Source organism: Canis lupus, chromosome 7 (assembly GCF_011100685.1).
Source record: "Canis lupus familiaris isolate Mischka breed German Shepherd chromosome 7, alternate assembly UU_Cfam_GSD_1.0, whole genome shotgun sequence".
NCBI classification, from domain to species: Eukaryota; Metazoa; Chordata; class Mammalia; order Carnivora; family Canidae; genus Canis; species Canis lupus.
In genome coordinates, this window is record NC_049228.1 from 2,568,455 (window position 1) to 2,590,141 (window position 21,687).

Sequence of the window (21,687 nt, forward strand, 5' to 3'; positions counted from 1 at the left end):
TAGATTAGTTTTGGGTCTTAAGTCATGTTTTGACAAGAAATAAGAGAGGAGAACATATCTTTGAACTTTTAGTTTTAAAGTTTTTTAATGAAAATATTTATCATTTTGTAAGGTTCCTTCTTTCTTTATCACATCTAGGCTGTATAGCCTTAAAACAATCCGTTCTCTTATTGTGAGGGATATAAATACTGTTCTATCTTTATATTAAATACCATAAAGGAGCCTCGCAGGGTGCGAGACGGCTCGGCACTTGTGAGTTAAGGAATGTCATGCTAATAAAAAAGCGTATTGAGGAGGTTGGAAAAACCAGTCATTAATAAGCTACATATTTTGAAGGTATGTAAAGCATGTAAATACTGTAGACAAGCCGGCTGCTTTTGCTGTATTTTTTATTCACCTTTTGGAATGGTTTGAATCTGAAGAGGAAGAATAAATATGTCAGGGTGCTGAAAGCCTTGCTGGAGATTGCTTTCCACCTAAAGGAATTTGAAAATTGAGGCGACCTGCTCGATTGTGAAATCCTGCCTTTCAGCTCCGCAGTTATGTATTAATTAGATGAAATCACAACTAACAGGCCGTGGTGCTGGTCCTCGGAGGGTGTGGGCCCGGTACAGCAGCCCTCCCCTCCCGGAGTTTGCAAACATCCTGTGTCGCCAGACCTGAGATTGTGAAGCTCTTAAAAGCACAGGCCTCGGGGCCTCCGTTGCGGACACGGGGCCGCAGAGAGCGCAGGTGAGCAGGGCTCCCTGTCCATCTCCGAATAAGCCTCCTTCTTTTCACGCTCGTGCCCCCTGGAGCCCCAGGTGCAAGGCCTCTGTGGTTGGACGGCCCTGCCTCCTCTCGTGCACTTGTGCATATAGACACCACTTATATAGGGGCGCTGCCAACTGCCCCCCAAGTGGGGGGCCTGCTAGACACTGCTTCGTTTCAAAAAGATCTCAATGAACTTTTGCTTCCCCTTGACAAATGTGATTTACGTGACAGCGCGGGCCTGCAGCTGGTCAGACTCTTCTGGGACTCGGTTTTTAGTCGTGGCAAGTCCTCTATCATCAGAAATTTTCAGAGTGAATTGAAAAAGTAAAGAGTATATGGGCTAAAAGTTCTGAAGAAGTTTTCACAAGGCTTCAAACCATCTCTCCTGAGATACTTTAAAGCTGCAACGAGGAAAAAAAAAAATTAAGATTTTATTTATTTATCCATGAGAGACACAGAGAGAGGCAGAGACACAGGCGGATGGAGAAGCAGGCTCCATGCAGGGAGCCCAACATGGGACTCGATCCCAGGACCCCGGGGTCACGACCTGGGCCCAAGGCAGACGCTCGACCCCTGAGCCACCCAGGTGCTCCCCCACCCAAAATATTTTTAACTTAGATGAATATGAATGAATATGAATAAGTGTTTCTTAGTAGGTGTCTATGCCGCGTCTCATGGAGGTCCCGTAATGTCACCCTTACTTTGTACCACGACGTGGTTTTAACCTTGACTTGGCCAAATAATATCTTTAAACAGGACAGTGAAATACTGTGGTCATCACAGTGGTGTCATTTGTCACCATCGGCCCGAGCTCAATTCCGGAGAACGAATGTTGTTAAGTAATAGCTATACAGGCATCAGCAATCCCAACCACACGTCCACGTGTGTTTGACTCGTGGGTTTTCCGTCAGAGGTCAAGATCCAAGAGGCGCCCTGAACATCCTAGAAGGGGTTCGAGGGTGTGCCACAGGTGTCCAGAGGGCTGGCTAGCCACACCCCGGGAAACATGTCCTTGGCTGGAGGAGGTCACCAGAAAGAGCACAAGGCTCGGAGAGAAGGCGACTGTAGGTAACAACGATCAGAGGTGAGAAAGAAGAGGTGACGTAAGAGGAGAGGTAACAAAAATTAGAAGTGAGATCAATTTTAGTGATCTAGAGGATTAGGGGAGAAGGGAAGGATGGATAGAAAATCAGCAATAGAGACAGCACATGGTAGGAAAGGGATGTGGAAGTCATTCCACGGTGCGGAGCTACCTTTTGGAACAGGTGAGGGGACAGTTTCCACAGTGGCATTCTCTCTTAGGAAGAAGCCTGTCCTCGAGTGTCAGCCTGGGGTTCAGATAGTAACTCTGCCAGAGAACAGCTGTGCTACCTTTAGCAAAGATGTGAACCTTCTTAGCATTACGTTTTTCATCTGTCAGATAAAGAGAAGACTGACGTGCCTGCACTTGTGGGCAAATTAAGTGAAATAACCTACTTGCAGGTGCCTAGCATGGTGGCTGGCACACGGCAACTGCCCAGTTAGATGGGTGACCTCCTCTTCTGTCTTCTCAATTCTGAAATAAGGATGTCAACCTCTTGGGATGCCTGGGGGGCTCAGTGGTTGGGTGTCTGCCTTCGGTTCAGGGAGTGACCCCGGGGTCCAAGGATCGAGTCCTGCACCGGGCTCCCCACAGGGAGCCTGCTTCTCCCCTTGCCTGTGTCTCTGCCTCTGTGTGTGTGTGTCCCTCATGAATAAATAAATAACATCTTAAAGAAAAAAAAAAAAAAAAAAGGATGTCAACCTCTTTTTCCCTTCACAGTTCATGAACCGGATGAGGTCCATCCCATTTTTGTGAATGGAAGTGTTCTAGAAGTTTATTCACCTTCAGTAAACCAAAAATCCTTGTTCCAATTTCAGTTACTCTTGTTATCTGGTTTAAGAAACCTGGACTAGACCGCAGTAGCCAAGCCATGGGAAGAGCCCAGAGGTCCATCAACGGATGAATAACGTAGAAATGGTGTCTGTATACACAATAGAATGTTCTTCAGCCAAAAAAGCAATCTTGTCACTTGCAACGACATGGATGGAACTAGAGGGTATTTTGCTAAGCGAAACAAGTCAGTCAGAGAAAGACAAAAACCATATGATCTCGCTCATATGTGGAATTTAAGAAACAAAACAGATGAACCTGGGGAAAGGAGGGAAAAAATAGATGAAATCAGAAAGGGAAACAAACCATAAGAGACCCTTAACCATAGGAAACAAACTGAGGGTCCCTGGAGGGGAGTGGAGTGGGGGGATATGGTAGCTGGGTGATGGGCATTAAGGAGGGTGCGTGATGTAGTGGGCACTGGGTGTTATGTGCAACTGATGAATCACTAAACTCTACCTCTGAAACTAATAATACACTATATGTCAATGAATTGATTTTAAATTAAAAAAAAAAAAAGAAATCCAGACTAGAGTCTTAATGTCGTGACCTTTAGAAGTGATGTGTGTCCTGGTTTTGTAACATTATTAACCTTGTCATGACCTCCAAGGGCAGAAACGGCCAACAAGTTTAAAGTTCTAGTAAGGAAAGGCAAATGGCACTGATGGAAATAAAAGGAGAAATAAATTTTCAAAATGGTAGACAAGGATTTTGTTGGAAAAGAGTTTGTTGTTTATCTCAAGGTCAATAAGAAGAATTTAAATGTCTTCAGTGGGGAGACGGTGGCATGAATTGAGTTTCACATAATCCTCTTGCTGCAACATGGAAGATGGGTTTGAGGAAGGACCCAATGTGGATGTGGGGCCATCGCGGGGCCCCAGGTAAGATACGAGGCAGCTCTAACCAGGGTGTGACGGCGGATGTGGGGTGAAGTGAGCAGACTCTGCGGATACTTAGGAAGTGACATCCACAAAGCTTGGTAATGGATTAGAAAAGAGAAGAGGAATGACCCCCCCCACACACACCCTTGGTTTTGGTTTTTGGAGCTGCGTGATGGGGGGCGGGCATCCTCTGTGATAGGAACACTGGCGGAAGACAGTGGTGGTTTCATTCTGGGCAAACTGAGTTTGGAGTCTTTGTAGCATCATTTTTAGTGATGCAAACAATAAAGTCAAAATGTAAATATCTTTGGATGAAATTTTACAAGAAGGGAGGCCACCCATGTTCAACGTGGCAACAACTGTTCTCTTATTTTTTTAAATTTATATAGTCAGAGATATATAGAGAGAAGCAGAGACATAGGCTCCCCTCCCTGCGGGGAGCCCGTCGTGGGACTCGATCCCAGGACCCCGGGATCACGCCCTGAGCCGAAGGCAGATGCTCAACCGCTGAGCCCCCCAGGCGCCCCTGAAGCTGCGTTTAACATGAGCGCGCTCACTTTATTCCTTGTAGAGTGCCACTTTATGTTTATGAACAAATGCATTTAAAAACCATCTTTTGGAACAAAGCCTGTCACTCAAGAGAGGACTACTCTGCTATGAGTATAATTGCCTCTAAAGTGTCTACTTGTAGACGGACTTGTATAAGCCATCATTAATTCTCTGTATAATTAATGTATAAAATGCAGAGTTTCTATTAATGGAAAAGAAACTCAAGCATCACACGGATAATATCAATAGCATGCATTTGTAATCACATACTGTAGATAACTGTAAAAGCTACATTTTATTACATTAATAAGACGTAAAAACTCCTGAAGCAGCCCCGGAATGGGTAGCAGCAACCCTATTAGGGCTCATTGCTTCATCAGTTAGGAGTCTGTCAAATTGCTGTGAGCTGGTTAGTAACACTCGCAGCGCACCGGGCAACCTTTTCGCCCCCATAAAATAATGACCATTTATTTTTCAAGATGCAAAGAAAAAATTGCATGTTGGCGGAATGGCATGCTATATGAGTGACAACGCAAAGATAAAGACCAAACCCAGTGAGGGACGCCTGAGTGGCTCAGCGGTTGGGCGTCTGCCTTCGGCCTGGGGTGTGATCCTGGAGACCCGGGATCGAGTCCTGCATCGGGCTCCCCGCAGGAGCCTGCTTCTCCCTCTGCCTGTGTCTCTGCCTCTTTCTCTCTGTGTCTCTCATGAATAAATAAATAAAATCTAAAAAAAAAAAAAAAAAAAAAGATCAAACTCAGTGAGAACAAGGATTGGAATGGGAGAGCTTCTTGTTCCTCTCAGTGGACTGAGCCACCAGGTCGGTCGTTCTGGGTGTCTCCCCCTGCAGAGACCAGGGAACTCCTAGGGGCGTGCTAGCTGCACGGAGGGACGGTGTCCAGGGTCCAGGTGTTCCTGGGTTAATACCTCGGTCGCACCGACTGGTAAAAAAACCAGGGTGTTGGACCGACTGGCCCAATCGATATCTCTTTAGGTGTCTGCCAATCACTCCATTAGGGGGCAAGCCGGGTGGATTAGTTCAAGCAGCTTCTCAGATGCTCTGAGGACTGGGCCTGTCTCTCCTTCGTCGGTAGGAAATGGGGGGAATGGCTTCATTTCGAGAAGGGGTCGGGGAGGCCTCGGGGTCGGGGATCTGTCCAACTCAGAGGCAGCTCTCTCCCCCGTGCGACTCGTGCTGCAGAAATATTCATAGAAACACAGCGGGACATTTCTAGAAACTAAATGAATAACCAGACGACATGCACCAGATCACATCATCTGACCCAATACTCAGCTGGGGGAGGATTTACAGTATCAGCCCTGGAGGGGTCAAAGGCGCAATGTTTCTGCTGGCTAGAGCCGCCCCAATTCCCAGCGGGTCCTTCCCATTGATTAGCTTTGAAACGGAATCCAAACATTCTGGGGCTGCAGGGAAAAGTCTGTTTTATTTTTGTCTTTTCCACACTACCTACCCATTGTGAACTCAAAGCCAGTGGACGTCAGAACTTTTCGCCCGCATCTTGCGTTCTCACATCCTCTCAGAGCGCCCACCTTCTCCCAGTTTACAGGATCTTGGTCGTGGCACCAAAAGAACGAGGCTGCTCCGCTCGGCCTAGAAAGGGCCAGATGCGGGGACGGGCGTGTCCAGATCCACCCCGGATCCGGGGCGCCCAGAGCTGTCGCAGAGGGTTTCGCGTAGGTGCTGTGTCCAGGGCCGAGTGTCTCGGGACTTTGTCATGTTGTCCACAGGGCCTGGGAGTCCCCGGGAGTCCCCCTCTCTGCACGCAAGGAGACACCAACAGTCTTCAACCTGAAGACTGCGGGGAGCAGAGTTGTCCCTTCCTCTCTCTGTGATGTATTTCGTCATAAGGCCAAGAGGTGGCAGCAGGAGCGCCGGCCTGCAGCTGTCCCATTTTCCTGACCAGCTGGAACTTTCCAGGGTAAAATATGATGACGTCAAAGCCCCATCAGTAAGCTTGCTTTGGTTGGGTTAGAAGGTGGGGATGTGTCCCATCAAACCACCTGAAAATATTCCTGGAGGAGCAAGAGGACCGAGAGACAATGAGCAGGCCGGGAAGCCAAGGTCACGCACCGCTGGAAGACTTGTTAAAGTTCCCTCCCGGAAAGGCACACGGGGACCGTGAGTGACTCCAAAGCACATATTTTACATTGAATCTAATCTCCCGGCCTGTGCTCAGTACGTTATTTGGCTACACAGTGTCATTGTTCACACCTATACAAACTGCCTTAAGAAATTCCTGGGGCGCCTGGATGGCTCAGTCCGTGGAGCATGACACTCTTGGTCTTGGGGTCGTGAGTTCGAGCCCCCTGTTGGGTGTAGAGATTACTTTAAAAATAAATAAAAATTGGGGGAAAAAATAAATTACTTATCCTGAACAGGAAAATAGTTTCTTCGAACAGACGACACCAAAAGATCACTTTCAGTTCTTCTCCTCCTTGGGGGTGTTGAAAATAACAGCAAAAGGGGAAGTTGTCTGACACATGCAGATTCAGAAGATTTTTATTTTGATAATTAAGTATCACTTTCATTTTCTGTAAAAGTATGAGAAGCACGATCTTTGCTACAAATTCTTAACCAGATGCGCGCTGGATAATTTCTCTACTTTGAACATAGCTAGTCAGTTAAACTACCAGCATTTTAAGGAGCAGATCCTGGGTATTAATATGGCTGATTACAATGAAATTTCTCAGGATAGACCCATGTGTTTAATGGTATATGTTATGTGATCCTAGTAATTCTTAGTGATGAGATTAAGCTTGTGCTTCTATCTTAAACAAGTCAAGCATGAGACCTTAAAAAGCAATCATTTGGTGGACTTAGATGAAATCTATTTTGCCTATCATTTCTATTCCCTTGGAAAGTTTCCATAAAATCCATAATTATTAGGTAACAGAGAGCAGATACGCTTAGTTCCAGGCTGTTCTGTGTGAGAAAAGATGATAGAAAGGGCCCGGTGGCATTTGACAAATATCAACAGAAGTAATGCAAATTTTGTGGGTGGAATAGAATTTAAGAGCTATTTGCCAGACTGTTTGGGTTCATTTTTCACAGTCCAGTTTAAACTGTGAGGCTTCCTTGAAATAGAAAATAATCTCCTGGGGTAAAACAGGAACCAAGTGTTCATAGTATAAGCCCAGCTTCTCTCGGATAATAAGTAACTTTGAAAGGGCCATTAGTTGGTCAATTAATTAATCAATTGATTAGTGTTTATGGAGCATCTATTTTTTTTTGCCTAGTTTTCCCCTAAGTGTTACGAAGACTATGAGACAAATGTAATGCATAATTTCTTAGTTATATTCATGTTTTCTCTTGTGCCTTAGCATGTGAAAGTGGGGGAGGAAAGTGCTCCTCGGGACCTAGGGCTGGGTAGGGGTATATAAGGCACTTCCGTAAGTGTTTTAATGTAAATGCCTCCCTTCCACTTCCTGAAGAATATCGGATTGAGAAGGACTAGTATGCTCCCCACTTCCTATTAGCCCAGATGCTTGACACACCTGGCGTTCCTTTTATTTGTTAAAAAGACTTATTTATCTATTTGAGAGAGAGAGAGAGAGTTCACCAAGGGGAGAGGGTGGAGGGAGAGGGAGTCTTAAGCCGACTCAGCGCTGGGTGTGCAGCCCGCAGCTGGCTCCAGGGGCCCCTCTGTCTCAGGACCCTGAGATCTGGAACTGAGTGGAAACCAAGAGGCAGGTGCTTGGTCTACACCACTCAGGTGCTCCCGGAGTTCCTTTTATGAAATGTTTTCACCAAATACAAATTGGTCCAGATGAGCCACAGTTTGAGTGGCCCCTTAGGCTGCTGGTTTGACTGTCTTGTTCTCAAGGATGATGCTTGCTTGTGTGTTTTTGTCTGATAGCCCTACCGTAAGGGACAGGAAAGGCCCCAAAGGCTTGTCAACCACGCAGATCTTCAGGTAGCAGAGGTCTTCTTGGGATGCATGGTTATTTTGAGGGGGGCCAAAGTTGGGGCTCAAACAGTAGAACAGGTTTGGACTGGGTGGCCCTTTCTCCTGAGCATTGCAAGGAGTCTATATTATGGGAACTATTTTTAAATATTCCCAGTGCGTTGGGACTGATGGAGAGGCTGACTCGACAAATACGGAATCCACCACACTTTGGATTATAGTTCCCAAGGGATAAAAGGGATATTTCTGGAACCTTCTTCTGTGTAGTTTCAGGGTTCTCACACAGCCTCTAATCACCTACGTATTTAAGGCATGATTATTTTTTTTAACACAGTGGATTTATGAAATTCACAAATAGCAATTAAGGTCAGATTCCTCTGCAAAAAAGATTCTTATGTTGCAGCTTGACTTATCTCAGTGTTATCTGACCTATAATTATTCCATATATTAGATGGTCTCAATCAGTAATTCCCAAAGCGTAATCCTAGAAAGAAACCTTTCTGCAGCATATTAATAAGCCTTGTTTAGAAAAGGGTTCCACATGCAAATAAGTTTGAGAAATGCTGGGCTAAGCCGAGTTCAGCAGGTTTCTTGACCGCAAGACAATGTGATTTGTAAAGCTAGGATGGGGAGAACGCGTGGCATTCCCCAAACGCACTGGTCAACTTCATTTCCAGGGAGGGTCTTGCAGGACCCGTGTTCTAAGAACTGCACTTTGGAGAACCCTTATTTGTAGATCTGTTTCTGTTTGAAAATACTTTATCGGAGGAAAAGTGGACAAGCTTTTTTTTTTTTTTTAATAGATTTTATTTATTTATTCATGAGAGACACAGAGAGGCAGAGACACAGGCAGAGGGAGAAGCAGGCTTTCTGTGGGGAGCCCGATGCAGTCTCAATCCGGGACCCCGGGGTCACGCCCTGAGCCCAAGGCAGACGCTCAACCACTGAGCCCCCCGAAGCCCCCTAGAAAATTGGACAAGTTTTATGAAGGAAAAGTAGACATAGGAAAGGCAAAAGACTGCAAAGGGGTTTACTCTGAAGTTTGTTTTTTGAGAAATAAGCTAAGACCAAAAAGGCAACAGGCAGGTCTGTGGTAATGAATGAACACATTATAAGAAAATACATTTTACAATAATTTTTAAAAAGTGCGTTGAGGATTACAAATTGGGGCAGCTACAGTAATGCCATTCTCGGGCACAATTTAGTGTAAGGATCTCATTAAGATTCATGTTCTGAAAATGTTTTATTTCTGAAACAGGCTTGGGCCTTTTATGTATAATTTAACGCCGGAAACCATAACAACAATAATAATGTATGGATAAGAAGAGTTTATCCTCTTGAACGAACAAATTAGGTCATCGCCAAGCAGTTTTATTTAACGGGAATCCCCCCGAGGTACTTTCATAGTGAGAAGTGGCTCTTCTCCTGCTCAAGCAGGATGCTGATGAGGACATCCTCCTCTGCCTCCCACCTGGGGAGTGGACCACGAGTGGGCGATGAGACCCAGGGACCTGCTAACCCCCCCCCACCCCAACCGCCACCTGCTGGTGTTGGCATGCACCACCCAACCCAGTGTCCACCGGCGGTGGCAGCAGCGACCCCTTGTTCCAAGCCAGACCAGGTCTCCAAGCTCTGGGTTCTGCAGCCTGTGCGGGTATCGGAGGCCCCCCCAGCTCTCTGCTGTGCCACTCGGCCAGGTAAGGGGGTGGGGACCTCCCGCAGGCCTCTGATTTATCAGGGGCCTTTTAATAAGCGTCCATAGTAAGATCACCGGTCTAAAAGCATGAACGCTGGGTATGCCTGAATGTAGGAATTCTTTCCAGGAGGGTAATAATACAAAGGACTGAAGTTCTCATTTTGACTCCCTATGGGTGGTGGGTGTCTGGTCTGAGAAAAATCGGCCTGGTGCGGACGGCTGGAGGCCTGGCTCCGGGAAGGACCTTGGAGGCCCTTCAGGGAGACCCACCTCTAACACCTTTGTCTATCTTTGGAGCCTGGGCCTGGAACAAGGTGTGTGTGTGTGTGTGTGTGTGGAGGGGGTTGTTGGTGACGGTTTTTGTTTTGTGTTTAGATTTTATGTATTTATTCATGCGATACCCAGAGAGAGGCAGAGACCCGGGCAGAGGGAGCCCGATGCGGGACTCGATCCCCGGACCCCGGCATCACCTCCCCAGCCGAAAGCCGAGGAGGGAAATCCGGACTCGAGCTTCTTTGGAGCGGCGCTAACCCTTCTCGCTGGCACCATCATCAGCGATGGCGATTCTTTAAAAAAAAAAAAAAAAAAGTTCATGAATAAAAGTCGCACCGAAAACAGCAGCGCCGCATGCATTCCTGCAGCGGGAACCGGTTCTTCCAGGCCAGCGGCTTTGCTCATTTTCGGTTTTCCTTTTGCACGAGCTCGCACCCCCCACCCCCCCACCCCCGCCCCCGGGGCAGCTGCGGGGCTGAGCGCGCGGGGACCCTGCAGCCCCGGGACCCGCCGCGCCCCCGCGCCTCCCGGCTCCCTGCAGGGCGCGCGCCCGGGGACCTGCGGACCTGCGGCCGGGAGTGCGCGGAGGGCGCGGGGAGGGCTCGGGGCGGGGCCGCGGGGAGGGCGCGGGGGGTGCGCAGGGAGGGCGCGGGGGGAAGGGCGCGGGGGGTGCGCAGGGAGGGCGCGGGGGCGTGACGGGGCGCGGGGGATGCGCGGGGGGGGCGCGGAGGGGGGGCGCGGGGGTTCCCGCGGCCCTTTGCAGACCTTCCCGCGGGGGGCGGTCCCCTCCCGAGGCGGCCCCCCGTCGGTCCCCGTGCGCTTTTTATTGAGGACGCATCGCGCTGTCATTTTGGGTCTCAAATAGTTTCCCGAGGAAGGGTTTGGGGGACGCGGTGGTCGGTGGCAAGGACACGCCGCCTCGGGGCTCGTCCTGCGGGCCCCCCGCCTTCTCCGGCGTCTGCACCCCCACCCCGACTGCGGGGCGCCCGGGAGCCGGGCCCAGAGCCCGAGCCGTGGTTCCAGCCGCTGCGGCTCCGGCTCTCCTGCCCCGGGCCTGCAGGGCGAGGGCGGAGGGAACGCACGTCCCGGGGCCTGCCCCCTGCCCCCTCCCCGCTCCCCCCCTGCAGACCTGCCCAAGGACCGTGCGGGGGGCGGGGGGGGCGCCTCGAGGCTCGGTCCCGCTCCGCCTGGGCCAGGCCGTTAACTGCCGGGTGCCTCAGTTTCCCCCCACGTAAAATGAAGATAGTAGGGTGGCGACGAGGGTGGAGGAGGATGCCTGGGGAGCCCTCCCCGGAGGCATAGCACCTCCCGAGGGCAAGGGCATTGCCTGTTGTTGTTACCTCCTGCAGAGACCCAGACCGAGCAGTTTTCGATTCCGGATTCGGATGCTGATGGTTCCAGAAGAGAACTGTTGGATTTCTGCCTTTTTTTTTTTTTTTTTTTTGGATTTCTGTCTTACTGTTCTGCTCACACCTCGGTTTCTTTCTTTCTTTCTTTCTTTCTTTTCTTTTCTTCTCTTTTCTTTTCTTTTCTTTTCTTTCTCTTTCTTTCCTTCGATTTCATTTATTTATTCATGAGAGACCGACAGAGAGAGAGAGGCAGGGACCCAGCCAAAGGCAGACACGCAACCACCCAGCCATCCAGGTGCCCCCGCACCTCGGGTTCTTTTCCCTTAATATTTACCTTTACGTAAGCACTGACGCTCTTTCACATCTTTTTCTTACTGGGTCCCAGATATTGCTCTATAATGTCCTTCTGTCTCTCTCTTTTTTAAAAAAATTTTTTTAAAGGTTTTATTTATTTATTCATGAGAGAGACACACACAGAGAGAGAAGCAGAGACCCAGGCAGAGGGAGAAGCAGGCTCCCTGCAGGGAGCCCGACATGGGACCCGATCCCGGGACTCCAGGATCACACCCTGGGTGGAAGGCGGCACCAAACCGCTGAGCCACCCAGGGATCTCCTTTCTGTCTCTTTTTTAATGAGGGAGACACTGAAAGGCTGACTTCTATTGTGTTCACTCACCATCATAGTGAGCCAGGTGCTGTGTGTCTGTATGTGTGTGTGTGTGTGTGTGTGTGTGGAGGGGGGCAGCTCGCAGGGATCCAGACACCAGAAAGAAACTGTGTCTGTCCTCAGGGAACTGCGAAAGTGGAAAGACAAGGAATAAGTATTAGAAATCCCAGGCAGGGGGTGCTCGGGTGGCTCAGTCCATTAAGCCTCCTATTCTTGATTTCCGCTCAGGTCACTGATCTTGGGTTGTGAGGTCACGCCCCCTGTACGGCTTTGTGCTGGGTGTGGAGCCTGCTTAAGATTCTCTCTCTCCCTTTCCCTCCGCTCCTACTCTTCTCTAAAAATTTTGAGAAAATTGGAAAAGAAAGAAAGAAAGAAAGAAAGAAAGAAAGAAAGAAAGAAAGAGAGGAAGGAAGAAAGAGAAAAGAAATCCAAGGCACAGTGGGGTGAGTGCAGGTGGGGAGCTGGCCAGGTAGGCTGTTCTGGGAGATGTCAGAAATGTGGTGGGGTCTGGAATGCACAGACTCCCTGGGAATGCGGCTGGGCGAGAGAGACCTGGGAGGGAAGGGAACAGCAGCCCGAGCAAGTCTGCGGAGGGGGGACAGGGAGCGGATGGTTTGGGAAGCATGTTTTCCTTTCAGAGCTGGTTTCAAGCCTCCTGTTGAGGAACCATAGAGGATGGAGCCCCGCCTGATGCTGAGTAAAGGGCGCTGGTGGTGGGGTGACCGTGAACAGGGTGAGGTTTCCCAAGGTCTGGTGAGCATCAAGAGTGGTTTTATTAATGTTTAGGTGGGCGCCTGGGTGCTCGGTGGTTGACTGTCTGCCTTCGGCTCAGGGCATGACCCCGGGGTTCCGGGATCGAGTCCCCATCAGGCTCCCCGCATGGAGCCTGCTTCTCCCTCTGCCTGTGTCTCTGCCTCTCTCTCTCTGGGTCTCTCATGAATAAATAAGTAAAATCTTTAAAAAAATGTTTTGGTAAAGTGTGAGAGGTGAAAGGTAAGGAGATTGTGGCTGCCTGGGCTCTGGGTGGGGGACTGAGGTTGCAAAGGGCACCCAGGGGACGGCTAGGGTGCTGCTCCCCCTGGATTGTGGCCGAGTGGGGTGATGATAAAGGGATGAGACAGGGAGAAAGGGAAGAGGGACTTGTGTTTTCATTGCCTCTGGGCTTCCTGTTCCCTGGAAACTACTTTCTCATAGAATTGCTATCAGAGAATGTGTCCAGGTTCTAAAGTGAACTCCTAAAGTCCATGTAATCCACAGTGTTTCCCATCGCATCATAGCACATAAAGCCCGTTAATCCACAGCGTGTCAGAGCATACCACAGTACAATTGGTATGAATTACCAAGATCGTGTCTCAGAATTTAATGTCTGTGGGAAAATTCATTGCAAATTCCGAGTAATGGGCTAGGACCATTATGGTCAGCTGGGGACTGTCTGCTGTGAAACAGTTACACGGTGTGCCCAGGGAATGTTTACCTGGGGAACACCTGTTCTGTTGCAAATGGCCAGGTATCATTTGAGTTGGCAAATGAGAAAGGAAATTTCTTTCTAGTAGCTTATGTTCTATGCTTTTTATGGTTTAGAATTTAAAAGACAAAGCAAATATTGTTCTTCTGTTACGTTGGCAGATAGTAAATTGTTACCCTTATAACTGAAGAGAGAATATACTTCATTGTCAGCATCTGTTTCAGTGGCAGTTGCTGATCGTCGGCCCTTTTAAACTGGTCCTGGGATGGTTTTTCCGTCCTGGGATTTTTTAGAATCAATGAGTAGTACAGCTCTGAGAGGTCACTCTTAGACATTTGTCTGGATAGGAACTGCAAAGAGCTCCATCATGGAGTATCTTAAAAAGTGAGTCCTTGGGACACCCGGGTGGCTCAGTGGTTGAGCATCTGCCTTCGACTCAGGGTATGATCCTGGAGTCGCAGGATCGAGTCCCACATGGGGCTCCCTGCATGGAGCCTGCTTCTCCCTCTGCCTGTGTCTCTGCCTCTCTCTGTCTCTCTGTCTTGAATAAATAAATAAATCTTTTTTTTTAAAAAAGGCGAGTCCTTTTGAATAGATACAGCAAGTTATTTCTTACATTATCATCACCTTTGTGGTTGTCATTATAACCAGCAGTAACATTGAGCCCAACATTTATGAAATGCTTACTGTATGCCCAGGACACCGTCTGAGAACCTCTACCTTAGGGTACCTATTACCATTTTGTAGCAAAAACTAGTTTCTGCCAAACAATGCCTGAGAGAACCGCATTAGCCATCATCTAAGATTGTTTTTGTTTTGTCAGTCAACAAATGTGGACCAAATTCTGTGCCAGACACTGCGTAATCAGTTCTGATTAAAATCAATCCCTGGAGGCCCCTGGGTGGCTCAGTCAGTTAAGCTTCTACCTTGGGCTCAGGTCATGATCCCAGGGTCCTGGGATTGAGCCCCACATCTGAGCAGGGAGCCTGCTTCTCCCTCTCCCTCTGCTGCTCCCCCTGCTCGTGCTCTCTCACACGCGCGCGCTCTCTGTCAAATAAATACAATCTTAAAAAAAAAAATAAAATAAAATGAATCCCTGTTGTCCTAGACCTTAACATTGAAAAGGTACATAATTAAGCTAATAATTTAGTGAATCATTCCAGGTACCCAAAGGGCTGTACAGGGGTCGTGCAGAGTACAGCTGCATATGGTAAGGGATTTGTTCTGAGGGGAGAGCGGGCAAGGAAGGTTCTTCCAGACATGATGGACAAGGCAGGAGTTAGCCAGGTGAAAAGACGGAGCATGAGCTCCCTGAGGGAGTAGAGTGTATAGAGGTCGAGGGGTGGGTGAGAGCATGATGTTTGAAGAACTGAGAGGGGACAGATACAGTTGGAGGTGAGAAGTTACTGAGAAGCTGCTGGAGGTGATAGGAGGCTGGAGAGATGATAAACGTCAGACTCCCTGAAGGAGCTGGATCTCAGTACTGAGGGCGTGGGGAAGCCATTGCAAATTTTGGAGCCAGGAATAATCAGATCTGCATTGTCTGATCAGATTTGTATTGTAAAGATTGTCACTTTGGCAGTGGAGAATGGACTGGAGGGGTCAAGAATAAAGGGGTAGATGTGTCCAGGTGAGATATAAGGGGGTCTGGACTAGGGTGGTGACACTGGGATCAAAAGGAGCTAAGATTCACTACATACCGTGTTACACCAATTCTGAAATGTGTATGTGCATACAGGTCATATTTCATCTCTGAAATTGTGATAAGGTTTAGATTTGGTGAAAGTTTCTCTTCTTAGAGGTACACAAGACAAGGGTGCATCCAATAATCAATGGCTTCCCACGTTGGATGAAATATGGTGTGCAGGAGATAAAACCTGCTGGGTTTGGTGGTGTCATGGAGCTCAAGGGGCCAGGGGTGTGAGCAGCCAGTTGAAAGGTGGGGTTGCAATTCCAGGAGAAAGGGCTTTAGGGGAATGGTTTTATTCTTCAGATTGTCTTTTTTTTTTTTAATTTGGCAAAATCCAAATGAGAAAAGCCATTAGTTAATATATACCAGGAGTCGAGTTCACGATTTTAAAGACTATGAAGTAGGAGGATGTCTAGGTTTTAATTGTCAATACTAATTCTTGATATTAAATTGCTTTTGTTAATATTATTAAATGCTGTTTTACTAATTGCTAATATTAAATCGGTTTCGTGTCTAGACCTACCATTTCCCAACTTGATTTCTCTTGATCTCCCTTTAAGGCAGTTTATTTACATTTCCTGCTGTAGTTAGTTAGCATTCCTTTCTATCAGTTTTGCTATCTGTCTCTTGAGGACAAGATAATTTGTACATGACAGACCACGTCGTGTACACCAAATATTTGTTGTGTTGGTGTCTTTATGGCTCAGTTGTTCTGGAATGTCCTTTCACTGCCTCTTAGCAAAGCAACCACATTCAGTATAATATTCGTAAGGAATAAGGACTCATAGCAGGTAAACCTTGAGCAGATTTAGCTGTCTTCCAGTTTCTCCAGCTTGGAGGACGTTTTTAGCTGAAAAACAACTGCAGGTAATAGGTGTTAGTAAACTGACTAGGGAGTTTAGAAATTCTGGAGGCCCTGTCCTCGACTTGCCTATGGCAAAATTTTAAACATTGATGGCTAATGTCTTCTCTGCCTTGTACATGGACCTGATTGTACAGCATTAGACCGTACCTCTGACCAAACAGTTTTAATTTAATGGTTAGAAATTAAATGTCTAATATTGTTGTTTTGAAGATGATCATATGTATTCACTTTTTTTTTAATCTATTTTTTTTAAATGCATGTGGCATTTTGGACAATTTCCAAGTGCTTTCCTTAGCTATGGGACTGGCCTTACAGTAGACCTTGGAGGTTAATCTATAACCACTGTGGACATCTGTGAAAGGACATTCTTCTGATCTGTGGCTCCCGTTTGGGGAGACTCATCGGATGAGTCTCTTACATTGTTATTTACTTGTGGGGACTGGAACTTTGGAACTACAGCTGCATGTTGCCTGGTCTTATCCTGCTCAGGGGGGCAAAGCAATCTATCTCAGGGGGGCAAAGCAATCTATGGGAAAGGGGATCTATGGCAAGGGGAGCTATACTTGGAGGTCCATCTGAGTGAACAGAGTTCATTTGTCTCACTTGGCTGCAAATAGAGTGAGTGGTGTCTGACTTTGCTAATTCAGGGCATGGTTCAGGCTCTCTGGCTATTGGTGGAGTGGGGCAGAGGGAGAGGAAGAGAATCTCAAGCTCCACCGTGGAGCTTGACGTGCAGCTCGATCTCACAACCCTGAGATCATGATCTGAGCCGAAGTCAAGAGTAGGACGCTGAACCAACTGAGCCACCCGGCTGCCCTGAGAGACCAGGGACATTACAGAGTAAAGCAGTATGAACTGCTGAGAGTGGTCAAAGCAGGCAACACGCCTCCTCTGATATGGCTCTTTGGCCCATGTCTATTGATAATAATTCAGCAAATCCTGTCTTTGTTCAGATGCACACCACTATGTGTTCTTAAGGGGAATAACCAAGATTAATTTATTTAGAACACAAGGAGTCATTTTATAAGTCAGATGATAATGTTTATTTCTTGAAACCCTGCAAAGGCTGATCAGATCAGTCCCTAGATGCTAGATACAGGGGGGGGGGGGCGGGGCGGGGGGGATTACACGTCACATTGCATGTCACTCTTTTTATCTATAGCTTTAAAACAGAATATTATTGTGCTGGCAATTTCATACACTGTGATAGGCAGAGTGCCTAGGGAATAAGCCTTCCTGTGATTTCTACTCCGGCACTTGCTTTTAGGATCTAGGAGAATGGGAGCTTTTGGCCTCTGATACATTATCAAGCTTTCTGAGTGTGATCATTAATAATAAACATCTTGGGCTTTTATTGGATAATTTAAAAATATATAAGTACTTGAACACTGAATCTTTATCTTGGCTGTTTCTTGAGAATATTTATCTCATTGTTGGTGATTCATGTTTATTATTAACTAAGTAATAAAAAATTAAAAGCATTTTATAAAAATGAATAAATTATTTTTAATGAATGTCTAAAAGGGATTGATGCTTGCAGTAGACAAAGAATTATGGCTTGATATGGTGTACAGGTGGGAAAAAACGGCCCCAGGATGAAAGGAGAGAGGCTGCCAGGGGTTCTGCTCTAGTTTCTTGGTGACATTACCAAGATGATCCTCCCCTTGACACTGGTCTAGCCTCTGGTTCCGTCAATTGCAAAACAGCCGTGGAGCAACTCTGGTGGCTACGTAAAGCATTTGCTAGTTTAGGGAGGCAGATCCAAGAACCTTCACAAGGGACGCCGGGCGTGACCCCGGGGTCCTGGAGAGGGGCGAGTGTATGCACTCTGCCACAAATACGGTACCTTGAGTGCGTAGACAAGGAGGCCCTGCAGGTACATATAGCCTCTCATGCTTAGTGTGGTGGACAGGCTCAGATTTTGTGCTAAGAAGCCCTTTCCCATGCACGGGCCCAGCTCCCATCAGGTGACACACAGAGCTCAGGCTGCGTTTCAGCTCCTACTTTCCTCCTGCCCAACTTACTTTGCAGCTTTAGAGATGGTTTTGAGCAGGGGGAGGGACAGAAAAGGAGGGAGAAAGAGAGTCCCAGGCAGACTCTGCACTGAGCACTCAGGCTGATGCTGGCTCGCTCCCCGTGACCCTGAGGTCATGACCTGAGCTGACACCAAGAGCCAGATGCCCACATGACAAAGCCACCCAGGTGCCCCTGGAATCACGTCCTTGATATTAAAGGTATGTAAAGTTGTTTTATTTTATTTTTTTAAAGCATAGTCTTTTTTTTTTTTAAGATTTTATTTATTTATTCATGAGAGACACAGAGAGAGAGAGAGAGAGAGGCAGAGACACAGACAGAGGGGAGAAGCAGGCTCCATGCAGGGAGCCGGACGTGGGACTCAATCCCAGGTCTCCAGGATCAGGCCCTGGGCTGAAGGCGGCACTAAACCACTGAGCTACCCAGGGATCCCCCCTGTAAAGTTGTTTTAAAGCAGACACCAGCGTGGTTTAATGCAGGTCCCTTGCTGCTAGGATTAAACCTACATTTCTTAACTTGATGATATGCAAGTACCTTTTTTCTTTGGTCTTCTGTTCTTAGGGTTTTCCTCAGCTAGTCCTTCCTGGGGTGCATGCCACCCTCTCACCAAAATGCGCAACCTGAGGTTCTCTACACCCTGTGGTTTATGTTCAAACAGTGAAAAGTGTATCAATACCATGCCATGCTTTCCTTTTTTTTTTTTTTTTTTAAGATTTTCTTCATTTTGAGAGAAACAGATAGACAAACAGAGAAAGCACAAGCAGGGATGAGGCACAGGGAGAGGGAGAAGCAGACTCCCTGCTGAGCTGGGAGCCTGACGTGGGGCTCGACCCCAGGACCCTGAGATCATGACCCGAGCCAAAGGCCGACGCTTAACCATCTGAGCCACCCAGGCGCCCCTCCATGCCCTCCTTTCTGAATGGCCCAGTGCCAGTACTACTTTCTCTCCAAAACGTCTTATGCCTTCAACCCGCTGTGATTTCCCTCCTCTGCATTCAGGTAGTTTATGGTGTGTATAATATATTAAAATTATTTATATTTCTTTTTTTTAATGCTCAATGAGGATAATGATTTTTTCTTGCCCACTTTCTATTTCCCACAGTGCCATGTTCTTTAAATATCATAGAATTCAATGTGCTAAGAAAATGTATCCTTCAAGGGGTGGGGGTCATCTTCTCTTTGCCTGCAATGTCCCAAGCCACTAGCTTCCTCCAGAAAAGCAAATTCTTACTCAGCTTTTTCTGTTCTCATATTTTCCCAAATATGAAGCCCACAATATCAGCCAGCTTTGCCTATGTTTTGCTGCCATAACAATTCCAAAAATCCTAATGGCTTACAAGAACAAAAAAATTTTAGGGCATCTAATTCAGAATTCTATTTGAATCTGTGTCTTCTGAATTGCAATCCTAATTGCCCAAGTAAATGTTGGTTTGCTTTAAAAAAAAAAAAAAGAAAGAAAGAAAAGGCTTAGTTTTTCCTCATATTATGTGCATGTTTTCTTCTATTTGCTCCACGTAACTTCTTCATTTGGGAAATTTAATTGAAGGACAGAGGGCCTTAACTTTCCTGAACAAACTTCAAGAGACGTAGCTGCCGCTGCAAGTAATAACTCACTTGCTTTTTCACGCATTCATTTAATAACCGTTTATGGAACATTCCACCGTAAGTCAATCATTGTGCTAGGTGCTAGGAATTCAAACATGGGTAAGGTACAGTGCCTTCCTTCAAGGAGCTCAGAGTCTAGAGGAAGGAAAGGACAAAGAAATGAATAGGTATGGTATATGAGTAAGGTTTTGGCTTGGTGGTGAGCAACAGAGGCACATACGAGTGATTTAAGGCAAGTTGAATTCTTTTTCTTGGGTAGTCTTGGCTGGTAGAGCAACGTGACTCCGTGACATCCTCACGACCCAGGCTTCTCCAAATTCCCTGCTCTGCATGCCTAGGTGTGGCCTCTATCCTCCTGCTGCAAGATGGGCCTGGGGTTGCAGCAGGATGAAGGAAGGGACAAAACAGAAGGGAGAAGAGTGTTGTTTGATTTTGTTTTCGGGTTTCTGTTTATATTCCATTGGCCAGAGGGTAAGCACATAGCCACGACTCATGGGAATATGGGGAGGGAAGGGGCATATCTTTTTCATACACTTTTATATATAAAAATAAAATTTGGTAGCAAACCTTTTTGTCCATAAGACAAACCTATTGTTAAGCGTTAGCAAGTTCCTCATTTTCTAGCAAAGAAAACTTGAAACAGAGAACAGCTGCCCAGTTACTGAATGGTCAACTTAAAATGAGAAATACTAGTATTTTTCATTACACCATGTCATTTCTCTGTTTTTTAAAACATATTTTATTTAAATTCAATTTGCCAACATATAGTATAACCCCCAGTGCTCATCCCATCACGTGCCCTCCTCAGTGCCCGTCACCCAGTCACCCCATCCTCCCACCCACCTCCCCGTCCGCAGCCCTTTGTTTCCCAGGGTTAGGAGTCTCTCATGGTTTGTCTCCCTCTTTAATTTTTCCCACCTTTCCCTTATGGTCCCTTTCACTATTTCCTATATTCCACATATGAGTGAGACCATGTGATGATTGTCCTTCTCTGACTGACTTATTTCACTCAGCAGAATACCATCCAGGTCCATCCACATCAACGTAAATGGTGGGTAGTCATCCTCTCTGAAGGCTGAGGAATATTCCGCTGTATATACAGACCACATCTTGATCCATTCATCTGTGGAAGGACATCGTGGCTCCTCCCACAGTTTGGCTGTTGTGGACATTGCTGCTGTGAACACTGGGGAGCAGGTATTTCACTGCATCTGCCTCTTTGGGGTAAATACCCAGTAATGCAATTGCTGGGTCATGGGATAGCTCTATTTTTAACTTCATAAGAACCTCCACACTGTTTTCCAGAGTGGCTGCACCACCTTCCTCGGCCCATTTTTAAATTAACATCTTAGTTTTCTTTCTTTTTGTTTTTAAAACCATCTTAACCATTTTTTTAAAAAAAGATTTTATTTATTTATTCATGAGAGACAGAGAGAGAGAGGGGCAGAGACACAGGCAGAGGGAGAAGCAGGCTCCATGCATGGAGCCTGACATGGGACTCGATCCCAGGTCCCCAGGATCACGCACACCCTGGGCTGAAGGTGGCGCTAAACCACTGAGCCATCTTAACCATTTTTAAGTGTACAATTTTAGTGGCATTTAATTTGTTCACATTGTTGCATTTCTTTTCCTTTTAATCAACTGGTAAAATTGCTTTATATATAAAGCACTCTAAAAAATATTTGGCTCAGTCGGCAAAGCGTTCAGCTCTTGGTTTCAGCTCAGGTCGGGGGCTGTGAGATGGAGCTCCGCTCAGGGGGGATCTGCTTGAGATTCTCTCCCCTAATTCTCTCAGTCCCTCCCTCTAACTGCTCTCTCTTTCTCTTAAAAAAAAAAAAAAAAGAGAGAGAGAGAGAGAAAATTATGGTATGTATTTTCCTGGTCTTTCTTTTTGGCACCCGGAAGTTGAAAACTTTTATTGTATTCAGTTAATTTCCTTTGTGATTCTTAGATTTAGAAAGGATTCCCCACTTGAGATTAGGTAAATTTTCATGCACTTTTTTCTCTAAAATTTTTGTTTCAT

General features: G+C 46.7%; 1 long non-coding RNA gene across 1 annotated transcript; it reads right to left on the minus strand.

Moving 5' to 3' along the window:
* Positions 1-9,251: 9,251 nt before the first annotated feature.
* LOC119872652 lies at positions 9,252-11,588 on the minus strand. Its single transcript, XR_005361559.1, has 2 exons — positions 11,331-11,588; positions 9,252-10,283 (listed from the first exon to the last, which is right to left on the minus strand). It is a non-coding gene; the product is annotated as an uncharacterized LOC119872652 (long non-coding RNA).
* Between the last annotated feature and the right edge of the window lie 10,099 nt (positions 11,589-21,687).